The sequence below is a fragment of the Amphibalanus amphitrite genome, unplaced genomic scaffold (assembly GCF_019059575.1).
Source record: "Amphibalanus amphitrite isolate SeventyFive unplaced genomic scaffold, NRLGWU_Aamphi_draft 000050F_arrow, whole genome shotgun sequence".
Taxonomy (NCBI): Eukaryota; Metazoa; Arthropoda; class Thecostraca; order Balanomorpha; family Balanidae; genus Amphibalanus; species Amphibalanus amphitrite.
The window spans coordinates 344,062-358,713 of record NW_024881546.1 but is presented as its reverse complement, the minus strand read 5'-3'; the positions used below and the strand labels follow the sequence as shown (position 1 = coordinate 358,713).

General features: G+C 50.0%; 1 protein-coding gene across 3 annotated transcripts in view; it reads left to right on the top strand.

Annotated features, from left to right (window-relative positions):
• LOC122377756 (homeobox protein Hox-B5-like) overlaps positions 1-14,652 on the top strand; it is a 91,549-nt gene that overhangs the window by 57,208 nt on the left and 19,689 nt on the right. The window contains exon 1 of one of the 3 annotated variants that reach the window (XM_043358146.1): positions 3,596-3,768. The exons of 1 other annotated variant lie outside the window; for it this stretch is intronic. The gene's annotated coding sequence lies outside the window, so the exon portion shown is untranslated. Of the gene's footprint in view, positions 1-3,595; positions 4,065-14,652 lie in introns of those variants that run through there. One more of the 3 variants, XM_043358147.1, reaches the window with a different exon arrangement.

Below are 14,652 nucleotides of genomic sequence, written 5' to 3'. Positions count from 1 at the left end.
TGACGCGGCTGGAGGCAACCACTCAGCGCGCTAGGATCCTTCTGGCGGGGCGGGGCGCCGTAAGGTCTGCAATGAATGGGCGGGCAGACAGAGATGAGGTAGGTATTGAATTTGAAATGACATCATGAGCAATTGGATGGGGAGAGAGAACGTTTCTAATGGAGCTGGGGATGGGGGAAAACCAAAAATATCACGGTCGGTTCAGTGCTCCGACGGGGCTGGGCGCCGTACGGTGCGTAGTAATTTAGACGGGCAGACAGAGATGAGTTATCGGATTCGGCAGCCTCTGGTGGGATCTTAAGACGTTTTTAGTTCAGCTCAAGGCGCGGCAACCCGCTGGCGGATGCAAGGGAAGGCATTTGGGACAAATGTTATCCACCACAGGCCCACATCCGGGGCAGCGTCCGAAATCGTTTTCGAGAATAAAACGAAAACTTTACAACTTTTATGAGGAAAAGTGTATTGATCGAAGTGCACAGTAGTGCGCAAGGAATCGAAATCCGATGTTTTTTTTTTAATTCACAGAAACCTTTTTTAGGGTAGGTATATGCCCCCCGATGTGTTCAAGACCGTTTCCTGGATCCGCCAATTCAGAATATGTCACGGTCGATTATCGAGCTTCGGCGGGACTGGGCGCTGTATGCGTCGTACCTACAATGAAGAGGCGTACAGACACCTCACCCCACATCCTACTGCTCTACCCGTGCCTCTGGGTGAAGCACTGAAGCACCACGGAAGCCCACAGGACCTGCGAGTCGACAAGGTGGCCGCCGGATACTGCAGCTCCCCGGAGTTGCCCGGGACCGAGGGTTTAACAGTAGTAATGTCACTGGTGGTGAATCCTCGTAATGTAAAGATAATATCCTCAAGGACCTCCGTTACGATTTTATATTCCTAAACAATTTGGCTGACCAATTATGCTTATTGCTTGCCTACGTTCAGGCATTATCCCTGATGCTTATCCGCCCACTACAACATGTGTTGTCTGTCAATCAACCATCGCTCGACGACGGGATCAATTCTAACCATCGGTACTCGGTTGTCAATTCACCCACCCCGTTTCCCTAAAAATAGACGGGTCAGACTCGGCCTGGGTCCTAACGAGTCCTAGAATCGCCAGGGACGGGATCGGGTCGCCGTTATTGCACCGGTCTTAGCGTCTTTTGTACATGTAGAGTAGACAGCTTCGACCACGGACGTCGGACCGTTCTACGAATGTACGCACCATCCAGGCCTAAGATGCGTCGAGCTTTATAAGAATGCAGTCTATATCAATCAACATAACAATAGTGGTATGCAAACGCTTTAAAATCTCTCCCCGGCTCCCGCAACGTCCAACGCTCCTCCGTTATACGCTCGCTCGATGCGTCCGCCGAGCCGGCTTGCCTCCAATGACGTCATCGGCCGGCCGGCGGCGTTCAAGGTCAAACGGCTGGTGTCCTTACCTGGAGTTCTATAGCCTTGGATTGACCTGAAGGAAGTTGGGGGCGAGGAACACGCACGTGCCATCCGTTTTTTAATCGGGCGCTTTCATCTAGGAGATTTTTGCAGATATCTTTTTGATTTGTGAAAATGACCAGCCTAGCGGTATGCCAGCCGCTGATAAATTATTATCTTGCTGCGGCCGGGCGCTTATTTGCGGTGTTTGCGTTTGGCGGCTGGCGGGCGACTTTTAGTCGTTTTCGGTTAGCAGTTAGCGTCGGTGCGGTGCGGGCGGTTTTATTTTTTCGGCGTTTCGGCGTTTTTTTCTGTGTGGTTTGCGGCGGTCGGGTGATTTTTTGCCGTTTGCGTTGGCTTTTCGGGCGTGCGTTTTACACGTTTTGCGGTGTTTACGTTTTGCGGCGGGCGGGCGTTTTGTGTTTTTTGCGGTGTTTGTCTTTGGCGGCGGGCGGGCGGGCGGGCGGGCGATGCGTGCGGTTTTCTTCTTCTTTTTTTGCGTCGTTTGCGGTGTTAAATTTGTTTGCGGTTGGCGGGCGGTTTTATTGTTTTGCGGCGTTTTTTGCGTTTTTTATTTGCGGTTTGCGGCGGGCGGGCGTTTGTTTATTTTTTGCGACGTTTGCGTTGGCGTTTCGGGCGTGCGTTTTGCGCGTTTTGCGGTGTTTGCGTTTTCCGGCGGGCGGGCGTTTTTCACAATTCAAAGTCCAAACCTTCGGGCCACAGCGCTCCTCGAAAAGCGCTGCCCTCGAGTATTAGAGTTTTACTTTTGTTTACTTTTTGGGATCTCCGCTGTTCCTAGCGACTTTATTTGAAAGTGCGGCACTTGTTGCGCGCAAAGCAGCATATACCACCGCGTGCTACCAAAAGTTTTAGTGAAAGATTTAAAGTCGTTAGATCTGCGCTGACGTCACGCATTCAGAGGGGGCATTCTAATGCATTAGCCCCTTTGAATCCAAGTGCTGCAACTTTGAAATTAGATATTTTCGATTTGAGGCATTTCTCGATCTTGTGAGTGCTCAAACCGGTAAGTGCAGGCCAGGGACCCCATTTTGGCTATCTCAATTCAAAACTAAGTGTTAAGGTGCGATGATCACTTTAATTGAAGGTGTTCCGCCGCTACTGGGTTAACTATTTATCAATGAACAGTTAAAAGGCAAGGCAGCTTAAATGTATAAAGAATATAAGCATGAAAAGAGCAGCCTATTCTTAGTAATGATCAAACGGAAAAAAATTAGATAAGCAATCAGTGGGCTTGAAGCAACTTATGTTCTTGGAGGTTAACATTTTTTGTAGAAAGTAAGCATCTGAAAACTAAGTTCGAGAAACTCGGGAACTTTGGCGATCTACCTTTCAAACACTAGTTATTTTAATCACGTATAGTGTGTCTTAAAATGTCTAAGAAAAGCACAACAATTTTTAAGTCCAGAACACCCACGTTTTAGGTGGGATGCATCCCGATTCACTCAGCTTATGCTTTATGACATAAAACCCTACATTGTCTTTTTTGATTGAGTCATTTCAATGGTTTTCATAATAAGAAGAGTTTTGAATCCGTATTATTCCTATTTTTCTGCTACAAACAATTTTCTAAACATCTCTTCCGGAAGTGAAACAGCAACCCCTGTCGATAGCACCGGCTTTGCCTAGTCAATTGCGCTTTGTTTACTACGTGCAACACCTCCATAATGTCCAATTCATCGTCACACCGTGTTGTGTCAGCCAATCCCTGCTCATCCCGCTGCAATCGGTGTCACTACATCCCGAAGATGAGTCGGCAACATACAGTCACCGGTCATTGAAGTCAATCAATTACTTCTACCGGCGCTGAGTCGCTCAGAGGCGCACCTTTCGACCGATTTCGGCGCTTCCTTCTAGCTCAGCCTCTCCGAATCTTTAGGTTTCCTCTCGGGACGGATCGGATAATTTCTTCATCTTCTAGGGCTAATCATATGGCATTTGTTTGGTGGGTAAAAACTGGATAGAGCTGTGCTGGACGCCGGCCGTCGGACGCCGGCCCGCCGAGCGCTGCGTGCCACTCCGAGGGCCGGCCCCGTCGGAGCGCGAGCAGCGCGCTCATTGGTCGCCGCCCGGTCACGTGGTATTGAGTAATGTCGGCCCCGATGAGCGACTGACTAAAATGTTTCTTGATCAAAACTTCAGTGTGCTCATGTAGTCGCGTGAAGTGATAGTAGCCCGTTTGTAATTGTTTGCCGGGCCGGTGAGTGGCGCTGGTGAGCTCGGCCGGTGGCGTGCAGTGCTCGGCGGTGACGCAGGAGCGGCGCCGATGTGACACGACTCGATGGACGAGCTCGCCGCGATGGGTGCGCAGTGGTAAGTGAGGCCGACTCGGACTCTGGCGCGCGGACGCCGGTCCCCCGGGAGCCGCAGCCAGTGGCCGCATGGACCTTGCGCCTGTCCATGGCCGTCCCAGTAGCAGGCGACACTGCAATGTGCTCTGACGTGCTCACTGTGCTCCATTGAGTCAGTTAGCCGATATTGGAGTCTGGGTGACGGAATTAGCGTTCGTTTGGTACATGCAAAATGCCGGAATCTGCTACTTTGATATTGCATACCAGTGACTCGTATTGCGAAGGCGTTTTATCCTGATTGGAGCGTTTTCATCAATGGTAAGTGCAGGCCGAGTGCGGCTGGCTACCATTGTGATGCTGCCGGTAAAAAAAGATAGAATTAGATAATTCGCTTATCCAAAGTTTATTTCCTGCCCATATCTCTATCCAATGTATCCATTTACATACTTCACATCAAGTTTGTGCCCGTTGACAAATGTTTTTGCCTAGCCTTGCCATCCAAAAAGAAATAGTAGAAATACCAAGAAACATAAGAATTGCAATCAAATTGTGAGCTCAAGCAAATAATCTGACAAAAAAGGTCAGACTAAAATTCTGAGCTGTATTCTTTTTTGGCTTCATGCATCAATTGTCCACGAGGCTCTTACTGAAGCTGCTGTCATTTGTTTTGTAAATTGTGGTATTTAAAACAAAATTTGAGGCAAAGAAGCAGCGTTTTCTCGTGGTGATTGCTCTTGTAACGTTCCTGCAAGAGCGTGGAGTGTTAAACGAATGATCATGTCCATAGCAAATGAAAGGGCAATTCCAGTCCGACTAGCACCCTATATGTCAGAAGCTGTGGGTTTGAACAGAGCTCATAAGCTTGCGAACCACTCAAATATATGCGGCGCTGCTCGTTCGGCGAGATAAAGCTCAGTTTATGTTTTCTTAATCATGTTTCCACTACATTTCTCCAGCAGCTTGCAGCCGTATCCCGCCATAGTTGGCCCACAATAAAACTGTCCAACTCTTTCCATTTCTTTGTAATCTCACTCAAGAAAATCTGCTACACAGTCGCGGCCGGCCGGCCCGCCCCCGCCGTTACTCGCTGGCGGCCCTGCGCTCGTTGGCAGCTCGTCATTGCGCTGGTTTATTGTGTGATAGTTGCATCAATCGAGGCTTCTTTTCCGGCCGGTTTGGCTGCGTTCGGGCCGCCGCCGCCGCCGCTGCCGCCGCCGCCGCCGCCGCCGCCGCCGCCGCTCCCGCCCGGGCTCGGCCGATGGACGGCGACAGTTATTGCTATCGTTACAACGTTGATCCTGCGCGCCTTCACAGCTTGTCGCCGCGACGACAATTGCAGTGCGGTGGCTCATATGTCGTCAGCGATGGGCTGCTGTGACGGATCGTGAGCCCGGTTAGAAACGGGGCGTACATACACCGTATACCGTTTGTCGTACCTTTTGCCGTTAGGGGCGGTGCGTGATTTGGGGTGGGTGGGTAGAATATTATCGTGTCGAGACGAGGCATCGCATCTCTCGGGCGATGATACTCGTGCTAGCTGGTGATGGGATTATCGTAAATTCGGCATGTCGTTGGCGGCGCGTGTGTTTTTCGACGCCGCCTATAGGGGAGCCGCTGAATTATTGGCTGGGGAATTGCCTGATCCCTACCGATCGGGTCGCCTTCAATAAAGTTTGAGGACAATTTCCCCTCCCTCTAATGGTACACGACTGTACCGGAGGGTGAGACTTCATTTCGGAAAGTGGCATGCGAATTGAGAGCTTTTGACTTGTGATTATTACAAGGCGTAACACTTGTATAACTCGCGGTCGATCTAGCAATAGTGTTCGCTGTAATGCGCCGTTTGTGTGCGATGCCACCGCTGCACCTCGTTACAAGCCGTGCACGAGCACATGTCCGTTCGCCAATTGCGAATTTACCACCCCGATGGTGGCCGCTAATGAACGAGCCCGGCCCCCAAATAAAATAGATCAATCTCTGTAACGCACGCTTTAATTGCCGTTTTTACTCGTTCTTATCTCATATCTGTCAATCCTATGCTAATGCACGGCTAATCCTGCATCCGAGTTAAGCATCGGGCGGCCACTTGAACACAATATCAGCTGCAAGCCGCCATAACTTACACCGGCCGGCTCGGCGGCGCGGCGCCGGTTCAGCTGCCGCGAGAGCGCGGTGAGCTGAGCTCGACTCGTGACTGAGCCCGCAGAACCCGCCGCTACTCCACCTGGGACGTACTCGGGACGTAGCCGGGCGTGCGCGGGTCACGGGCGATCCGTGACCGGTCGTGACGCGCCGTGCTGGCCGGTCGCGCAGTGCCGGCTTTCCCGGCCGGAGCGGGCGCGGGCGCCGGCAGGCCGCGGCCGCGACCGCCGGGGCGCGCCGTCGAGCGCCGTCGAGCGCTACAAAAGGCGGTACTGGCGTGCCGGGCTCCGATGAAATATGGCCGCCAACCCGCCCGAGCGGCCGCCGGCCCGCCCGTCCCCGCCCGGCGCCGGCCCGCCCTCCCCGCTCGGCGTGCACGGCCGCTGGGCAGGCCTTGGATGGGTTCTATTTGGCCTCATTTTGGTCCGCTTCGGTTTCCTTCATGGGTTTAATCAACCCTTTCTCTGGGTGGGATCTCCTGCCGTCCTCAGCCCGGCGGTGTTTGTATTTGTCGGACTGCGCTGGCCGGGACGCCCCGGCATGGCGGCCAGCTCGCCGGACAGGTGGACGGAGCGGCTGCAGCAGCACCGATTAGAGTGATCGGTGCCGACCCGACACGCCGTCCATCTCGGCTGTCGGTCGGTCGGCCGCCGCCCGCCGACCGCCGGTCTCTCGGCCAGAGCAGTCGGCGTGATAGCGGCCCGACCTGTCGGCCCCACAGGAGGCCCGGCTGCAATCTCAGAGGACGCCAGGCCGGCTGTCTTCGTGATAGGAGGCCGGCGCGCGGAATTGCCGAGGGCGATCGAGCCTGTCTCCCCTGAGGCGTCGACGCCCGTGTCACGGAGGCCTGCTCTGTGCTCAGCGTGTCGGCGATCCGTTTGCCGTTTCAACGCGATGAAAACGTACCATTTCACTGCGAGGGAACGCCGTCTGTGTCGTCTTGGTGTTGGGGCATGTCTGCCGTTTCAAGAGGATGAAAACGTACCGTTTCACCCTCGGAGTGACTGGCTTACGTTGCAAAGGCGTGTTGCCAATGTACAAGCTGCAACTGTAGGAGGTAATTGCTAATGGTGAAGACCAGCGCTGCGAATTCCATAAACTGCTCGTAACTGACCGCAGAAACTACCTCAGAAGCGCTGCGGTGACCCTGGGTGATTTAGCCCGTCGGCGTAATCATTGTGCCCCGCCGCGTGAAATGACGCGATGCGGCCGGCGCGGCGGCACGGCGCGCTCGCACGGCACGAACCACGGCCGGGCGAGCGCCGGTCGACGGGCGGACATCGCTCAGCTTCGTGAGGCGCCGGGCGACGAGAGGTCGTCCATCAGCCAGGAGCGCCTGAACGCGGCGAGAGTGGAACACACCAGCGGCGGCAACGGCCGGCAATATCACGGGCCGCCGAGCCCGACGGCGTCACACCGCGGGAACCCGCCGGTGCACGACGGCCGTGCAGCGCGCGCTGTGAGTGCATGGTGCGGTGAGCAGGCGGAGAGTTATGAGCGGCCGCGCGGCGACGCGAGTCGACAGCCGCCGCCGACACCACCTGCCGTTTTCAGCCGTCGGAGCGACTCGTACCTCTCCTGAGGCGTCATCGCCCGGTCACGCCCCTTGTAGCGCGTCGACTCTGACACGCCGAATCGCATCAGCGCCCGCCGCCTGCTCTCGATCAGCGCGAACGCCGGCCGGCGCGGGCGGGATGCACCGCAGCCCGAGCGAGGGCGACAGGACGGCCGACCAAGGCCAGGCAAGGGTGGCGCGGCGCGCCCGTCCGCCGGCCGCCGGTGGGTGGGCCCGTCGTAAAAAGGCCGCCGATGGAATGCCCCAGTATCTGATCGGCGTCTCGGCGGCCACCGACGGCGTCCGGTCGCGGGTTCGGCTCGCTCCGAACTCCACCCGACCCGGCGCGAGAGGACCTACCTGGTTACAGCCCGGGCCGGGCCGGTCCCCGGCGGACCGCCGCCGAGCCGGCTCTGTTTATACCGGCAATCACGTCACCCGTTGTTTAGGGCTGTTCCGGGCGACTCACGAGTCTATAAAACCGGGGAGAATGACTCGACGCCGGGTTGTTTAAGGCCGACGACACTGCGCGAATCTTCAGCCGGGAGACGACGTCGGAAAGACGCCAGCGCAGGAGGACGACGTCGGCACTGGCTCTATAGTTATTTGCTCGTTGGAAAAAGCGGTCTTGGCTGAGTTAATATCTTCATTGTGCTTTGCATAATAGGCATCCTTGATCATCAACTTTGTATTTATAATGCGTTTTGTCACAGATTCCTCTATGTGTAATTGAATGAGGTGAATTCATCGAGAGCATTGCAATATTTATGCCATTTTTATCACTGAGTCCATTTTCCTGGTAAACTCAGTGCATGTTAATTGATATTGGCATTGGTCACTGACCATGCGTTTAGTTTAATGTGCTGAAAATTCCGCTAAATTTATATTTTGGCACACTAAATCATTTCAAGCAATGCAAAAGATAATGTCAACTATCATACGTGTAATGCAGTTGATGATTTCCAGTACACTTATGACTTAGCTCTTCTTGTGCCCACCCGTTGACCCTAACTGAAACAACTCTTTGCTCGGTAACTGGTAAATGGACCCGCGACCATGCTGCTGTCTTTCCCTGTCATTCGAGCGGCTAAAACAGTGATAAATCGGTTCGGTTTTTGCCCGTGCCCAGGGGATTGATGGCACGCTTTTAACGGAGGCAGGCGAAGGAAATTGATACCAGTGTTATTTCATTATGGAAGTCATTAATAATGATCACCTGTGGAGTTCTGCAAGTCATATCCAAATGAAGAAGAATGCATCCAGCTTCTGGGGACCGAAACCGCCCCCGACCATCCATTCCGAGTAATGTCGGCAATTTGCTGTAAAGCGATAGGTGATGATGAGATTCATCCATACCTGGAGTGATTGATGACTATCATGTCTCCTCATGCGTGGAAGTATATTTCATGTCAACAACACTGCATTGTGGTTTGCAACCTCATAATCATGTTCCCGGTTTTCAACCATTTCAATTGGCGTCAATCAAAGTACACGGTTTATTGAAGGAATTGTCTAAAGGCCGGGCTCCACTACGCGTTCTTTTTACGCGCGTTTTATCCGAGACATCGGTTTTTGCGTGAAATCGGTTCTGCAATTTGTCGGTTTTTGCGTGATATCGTTTTTTGCTTGTCATCCTGAAGCACGTGACTTTATTGTTGTCATTAAACCCAGGCTCCACTACGCGGAAAATCACACTTTGCTTATTTTGAGCCTATATAGAAGGTGTTTTGCAAGTAGGTACATTTAATAAAAAGTAAGCCAAACTTTTATAAAATTTGTCTGAAGGGTTGAGTGGGTGGCTTTGAGCCCGGGTGCCCACTAAGCAGAGGTTGTTGCATAGTAGCATAGTCCCACTAATCAATCTTCACCCGCACCCAGGTCCCAGTTCATGTTCAGCAAGTGGATGGCAGCACGGCACAAGGCTGGGCTTTCTCACGCCGGAGCCTCTGTGCTCGGCGTGTACATTCCCTTTGATGTACAGCCCTCTGCAAACTGCGTGGTAGGTATTCTTTTTTCGACAAAAATGAGAATAACGCAAATACTATGCTATCGGTCATTCGGAAATTGTAACAGCAAGACGCGCTAGACCCCGCCCCTTAGATTGGCATCATCACCGTATCCATTTTTCATCTAGTTCGGCAACTAAACCCAAAAGTTTATATTTGCCCCCAAAACAAACTTTTGCATTTTGTTGCCACGCAAGGCGTATACTTTGTTTATTGATAGACCTAATCGAAGGAGTGGGGCATGGCGCATCTATTTGCAGTGAGTTCCGACCGACTGATAACATAACCTTTGAGTTATTATCGGTTTTGTCGAAAAAAGAATACTTACCACGCAGTCTGCAGAGGGCTGTACCTGTTCATTTTTTGAAAGGCACAAATGACAAATTGAGCAGAATTTGATGCTGAAGTGTCTTGCACATGTTGCTAGCCTTGCACCTATGATAAACTTGCTTAAATACATAACTTGTTTCATAGCTAGCCACTGGTGGCTGAAGAGGGCAAGGAATTTTTTATTCTTAACATTCCGCCTACCTATGGCAATGCACCAGACTGGAAAACATCCATACACTAGCTGGACGCCCGTGAGACCCTCATGCGCCGAAACTCGACACAAGCAATTTTGAGCTGAAATTTCTGCATCACTTACCATGAAAGTTGGGTGCCTATTTGTGCCGAAATAATCCACTTTTACATAAAGCGCGTGTGCACTGTGCACATCATTCTACCGACCACTCATCTATCACCACTCCGCCAATTTCTATTTGAATTAAAACCATTTTCCCCTGCATTGACACTGCTTTAAGCGCAAAATGAAATATGTAGGGTTGCTATGGTTATCATTTCTTACCTTCACTCATCCTCGTTACACTAAAAAAAAAACTTCTACAAAAATTTCCTAGCTTCAACACAAGAATTAAAAACATATTTAACAACGTCAAAAACAAACAAAATTACATTCACATTGTTTGCCGTAGCGCGCAAGTCATGTCTCCCGGCCGAGATCACGCAAAAAACGATGAAAAGTTCAAAAAATTGAACTTTTTATAGGTACGAGATTTCCGAGTTTGCGTGACATCGTCATGCGTTTTACCGAGATTTCCTTAAAATCGGTACGGAATTTGCAAGTTGTCGTGTTTTGCGTGACATCGTTCCCAGTGTAGCTTGCCCAATGTTGAGCAATGATGCGAACTTTTTTTCGGGAACGATTTCACGCAAAAACCGATGTCTCGGATAAAACGCACGGAAAAAAACGCGTAGTGGAGCCCGGCCTTAAAATGCATATGCACCGGTTTTTCTGAATTGTCACTGAATTGGTCCCTACAGACAGAACCTGAATTGGTCCCTGCAGACAGAACCAAATTGGCTTTAGGTACTCAAATATAATTCAGTCTGGCAGTGTAATGTGGCATGCTAATTAAATTGATGTGTTTCGCTACTTTGAAACCTACTGTGTAGGATCACAAGTGGCATTTCACGTTGGCATTATTTCTAAATTGATATTTCTTTGGCACTAAGTATCCTAATTGACCATATTCGCCTATTTTTGTATTCATGTAAGTTTGCTCCAGCTCCCCCACCCATAAAAAAAGATCTTGACTATTTTCTTGAGGGAAAAGCTGCCGTTATAGAACTTCACCGCCAGGCCATCTTCCCTATTGACAAGTTGTTGAAGCATTGCTGGTTATGTGCCAAAGAGTCAGTCGCACGATTTTTACTGATAGGTATAACTGCTACCTTTAAGCATAATACTGGACACCTGCCTTTAAATTGCTTCCCGTGTGGTGTCTCAAATATCAGTTCAGCATGTTTTCACCCCATAGCTCCCACACCGAAAGTGCCTAATGGCAATGACGTCTATCTGAGTATGTATGCACGTTTACTTTATCAGTATTAAAAATATTAATCGAATTACAAAAGAGTCCAACATATTTGTAATTCGACATTATTCATGCAGTTCTATTTCGCAGATCATAAAATGTTTTTCCTTCCAACACAAGTCCAACTGTTTGTGATTCTTTATGATCGATAGCTTAGAGGGATGATAGATTTGTTCACGACTCGATACAGCAAAGATAAAAAGTGACACGCCCAATTCATGAGTGTTTTTAGCGAAAACATACTCCATCAGGCTTTGAAGCGCTGGGAATGTTGCTTTTGGCGGTACCTATAGGTACTATTGAACGTGCGGTGCATTCTTGAAAACTGTTACGGGCTGCGTGAACTTATCACGCCTGCCGACGTGCATCGTTTTATGGATTGTTGTGAACGTAAATTTCAAATTACCGTCTAAAACAATAGCATCTATTAAATTGTCCATACATTGCGTAGTAGCAGTCATTTCAGATAATTCGATCAAGTTTCACCTATTACGCCTTACCACAGGCATATCCAACAACAATCAAGCTTATGACATAGAGAAACACATACGACCATTCTGAACAAAGCCACCGTATCCACTATCCAGTTCAGTTTCAAAGTAACCATAAACCACCATACCAGGGAACCTCCCATGGGACAAGAACCAACTATTTAGCGACATGAGTACACCCCTACACAACTGCAGCCTATTTTCCAAATTTGCTCCGATTGTCGGCGTGGATCGGACGCGTGTCTGCCATGTCTGGCTGTACTTTATACCGAACGGAACAAAACTCCGCTGATGAATGGCTCCCGGCCGCCGGGGCCCGCACTAATTAATAGGATTAGCGACAATGGCGCACGCAAGTAGCGCGGCCGCGCGCGGGGCTCCCCCTGCACGGAGAAGAGTGCGGGTCGACCCGTGGTCCCACGGGCTCTGTCGGATGTCACGGGGATGGGCCGACACGGTCGGGGGAGGGGAGGGGTGGGTATTGAGCGCCACCAATCATCTGGTAGAGGGGAGACCGGAGCATGGTCGGCATCATTAGGAACGGTAGGGTACTGTGGTTCACCCGGCGCTGGGAAGGGTGGGGCGAACGCACTGGTTCTGGTTGACGGTGGTGAAGGAACTAGAGGTTGTTGTGTTTGTAGCTGCATGCACTATGCCCTGTATGCGACCTGCAACAAAAAAGTTGTTGCAACCAGAGCTGATGTGTAGCAGATAAGCATCTCATGTTGTAACGCATTTCACAGGAACGTTGAGAGCACAAAAATATCAGCTTAAGCTGTAACAGGTACATGTGCTATAAAATCATGTGTCAGCATAGTTCCCCTAAAATTCAGATAGCGACTTAGTTGGCTTCTAGCCAACTTAAGAAAGCAACAGTTTTGAAATCACAGTAACTTAGATTTTTTGATGAAGCATTCACCTGAAAATTATGTAAGTGCAAACCCATCTTGCTGAGTTGCTAACATATCCTGATATCTAAAAGTTTGCTCTTTTTTGTAAATGCACTCGCCGTTTTCATTTGTTGAATTTTTGTCTGTAGAGATCAATTTCCATTGTTATTTTTCTTAACCCATCACCTCCCCTACCCCCACACCAAATTCACTCATCTTATTGCTGCATCCCAATTATTTCTGATAGTTGACGCAACAGCAAAATGCAACAAACTGATGCCCCTGACCTGTGTTTTTACGCTCTGTAATGTGTAAGTTGTAACGAATGTGAAGCTGGACGCTATAATTATGACGCTTTTCTCAGCCTTATATCTCGGCACTCGCTCTACCGATCGACAAGCAGTCTTCATCAGATAGCTCCAACTCCCAAATCGATGCATATGGGTTACTGCCACTTCACGTACTTCACAACCGAAAAGGTGTCAGAATTGCAGCAATTGCTACAGCTCGGCAAGTCATGGGCCGATCGCGCTGAAACTTGACTGCAAAAGGGACCCCAACGAGCAATGCACACTCATGTGTCTCGCTCGGTTAGGAAGCTAGTGCACGTGCGCACATGCATTTGTCCTTTCGGATCTCGAGAACGGCCTATATTGCACTCATTGCACTCAAATTTGGAACTGGGCTAGAGACCGGCGATTAGGGTGCCGTGTGAAATTCGGTCGAGACCCAGTTTGCACGTTCGCACGTGCAGGGTGCCGCTTCCACATCTCGAAAGGCCGCCCCACACTGGACCTCGCATGCGGGTTGCGAGTCTGCGGGTTTCGGATTCGCGGGTATAATGTTCATTCTTGGAGTGATTAAACCATTATTTTATGCTCACTACATGAATGCAGTGAAGCCGGCACACCCTCAGGAAATTGCATATTATCGCAATACCAGCACAACGAACCAAAATTCGACTTCAACACAAAACACACCAAAACCCGCAGCCCTCGCAGCGAGGAAAATCGAAAGCCGACTCAAAATCAACTATTTGCACGCGATGCAAGTTGGCTCACGTGCTAAAAAAAAAAATGCAGACTCGCTTGTTACATGGTGGTGTGGGTCACTCAGCATAGTGTATTCTTTAATTTTAAAGAAACCCGAAAACCCAAAAACTCGCAAATCGCATGAGAGGTCCAGTGGGGGGTAGCCTGAAGACAGCTTAGCCCGTTGCGTTTACATTTAGGCAACGTTAGAGAGCAGTGAGTAGGGTATCTTATCGGTATTTAAAATGATGATGTATTGCGACGCTGTAAAACAAGACAAAGCTGAAAAAAATCCTGATCTCTTCTCTTTAGTGGGTAAAGTTAAATGTTTGTTAAAAAAAAGAGTAAGAGCACCGACCAGAAGTAACGTGTCTTGAAAGCCAATAATTGAACGTTGCTCGTCTGTTTTATTTATTAATTTACAACACCCTATAACGGCATTGCACCAAATGACACGTGTGTCGTGTCCCGTGGACATTTATCACAGCCCCGGGGGCTAAAGTATGTGCTACTCGGGTCGTTACCTGCGCAGGAGGTGCGCGTTTTGCCGCTGTCGGACACTCTTCGCCAATTTTGAGTCGAACCGACTCTGCAAATGGCCGCCGACTTCCGAGGAAGAAGCCGTTCGAGCTGCTGGCTCTGGGGAAGTGGCCGAAATTACCCCGTCAGCTAACTGGTTCGGAGAGGGTGAATGGAGGTTCGGCGGTCCAGTGTTCTGCTGAGGTTATGCCGTACAGGTGGATGGTCGATAGGCAATAAATCACAACACGCTTTCACAGAGGCATGAGTCTGCTCTTTTTGATAATATTTATTTTGAGAAACTATTAAGTAGGTACTATTTCAACATCAGCAATCATAAAAAGAAAAAAACATTTATTTTCTTTTATATGACTTTCTTTTATATTTTACTATTC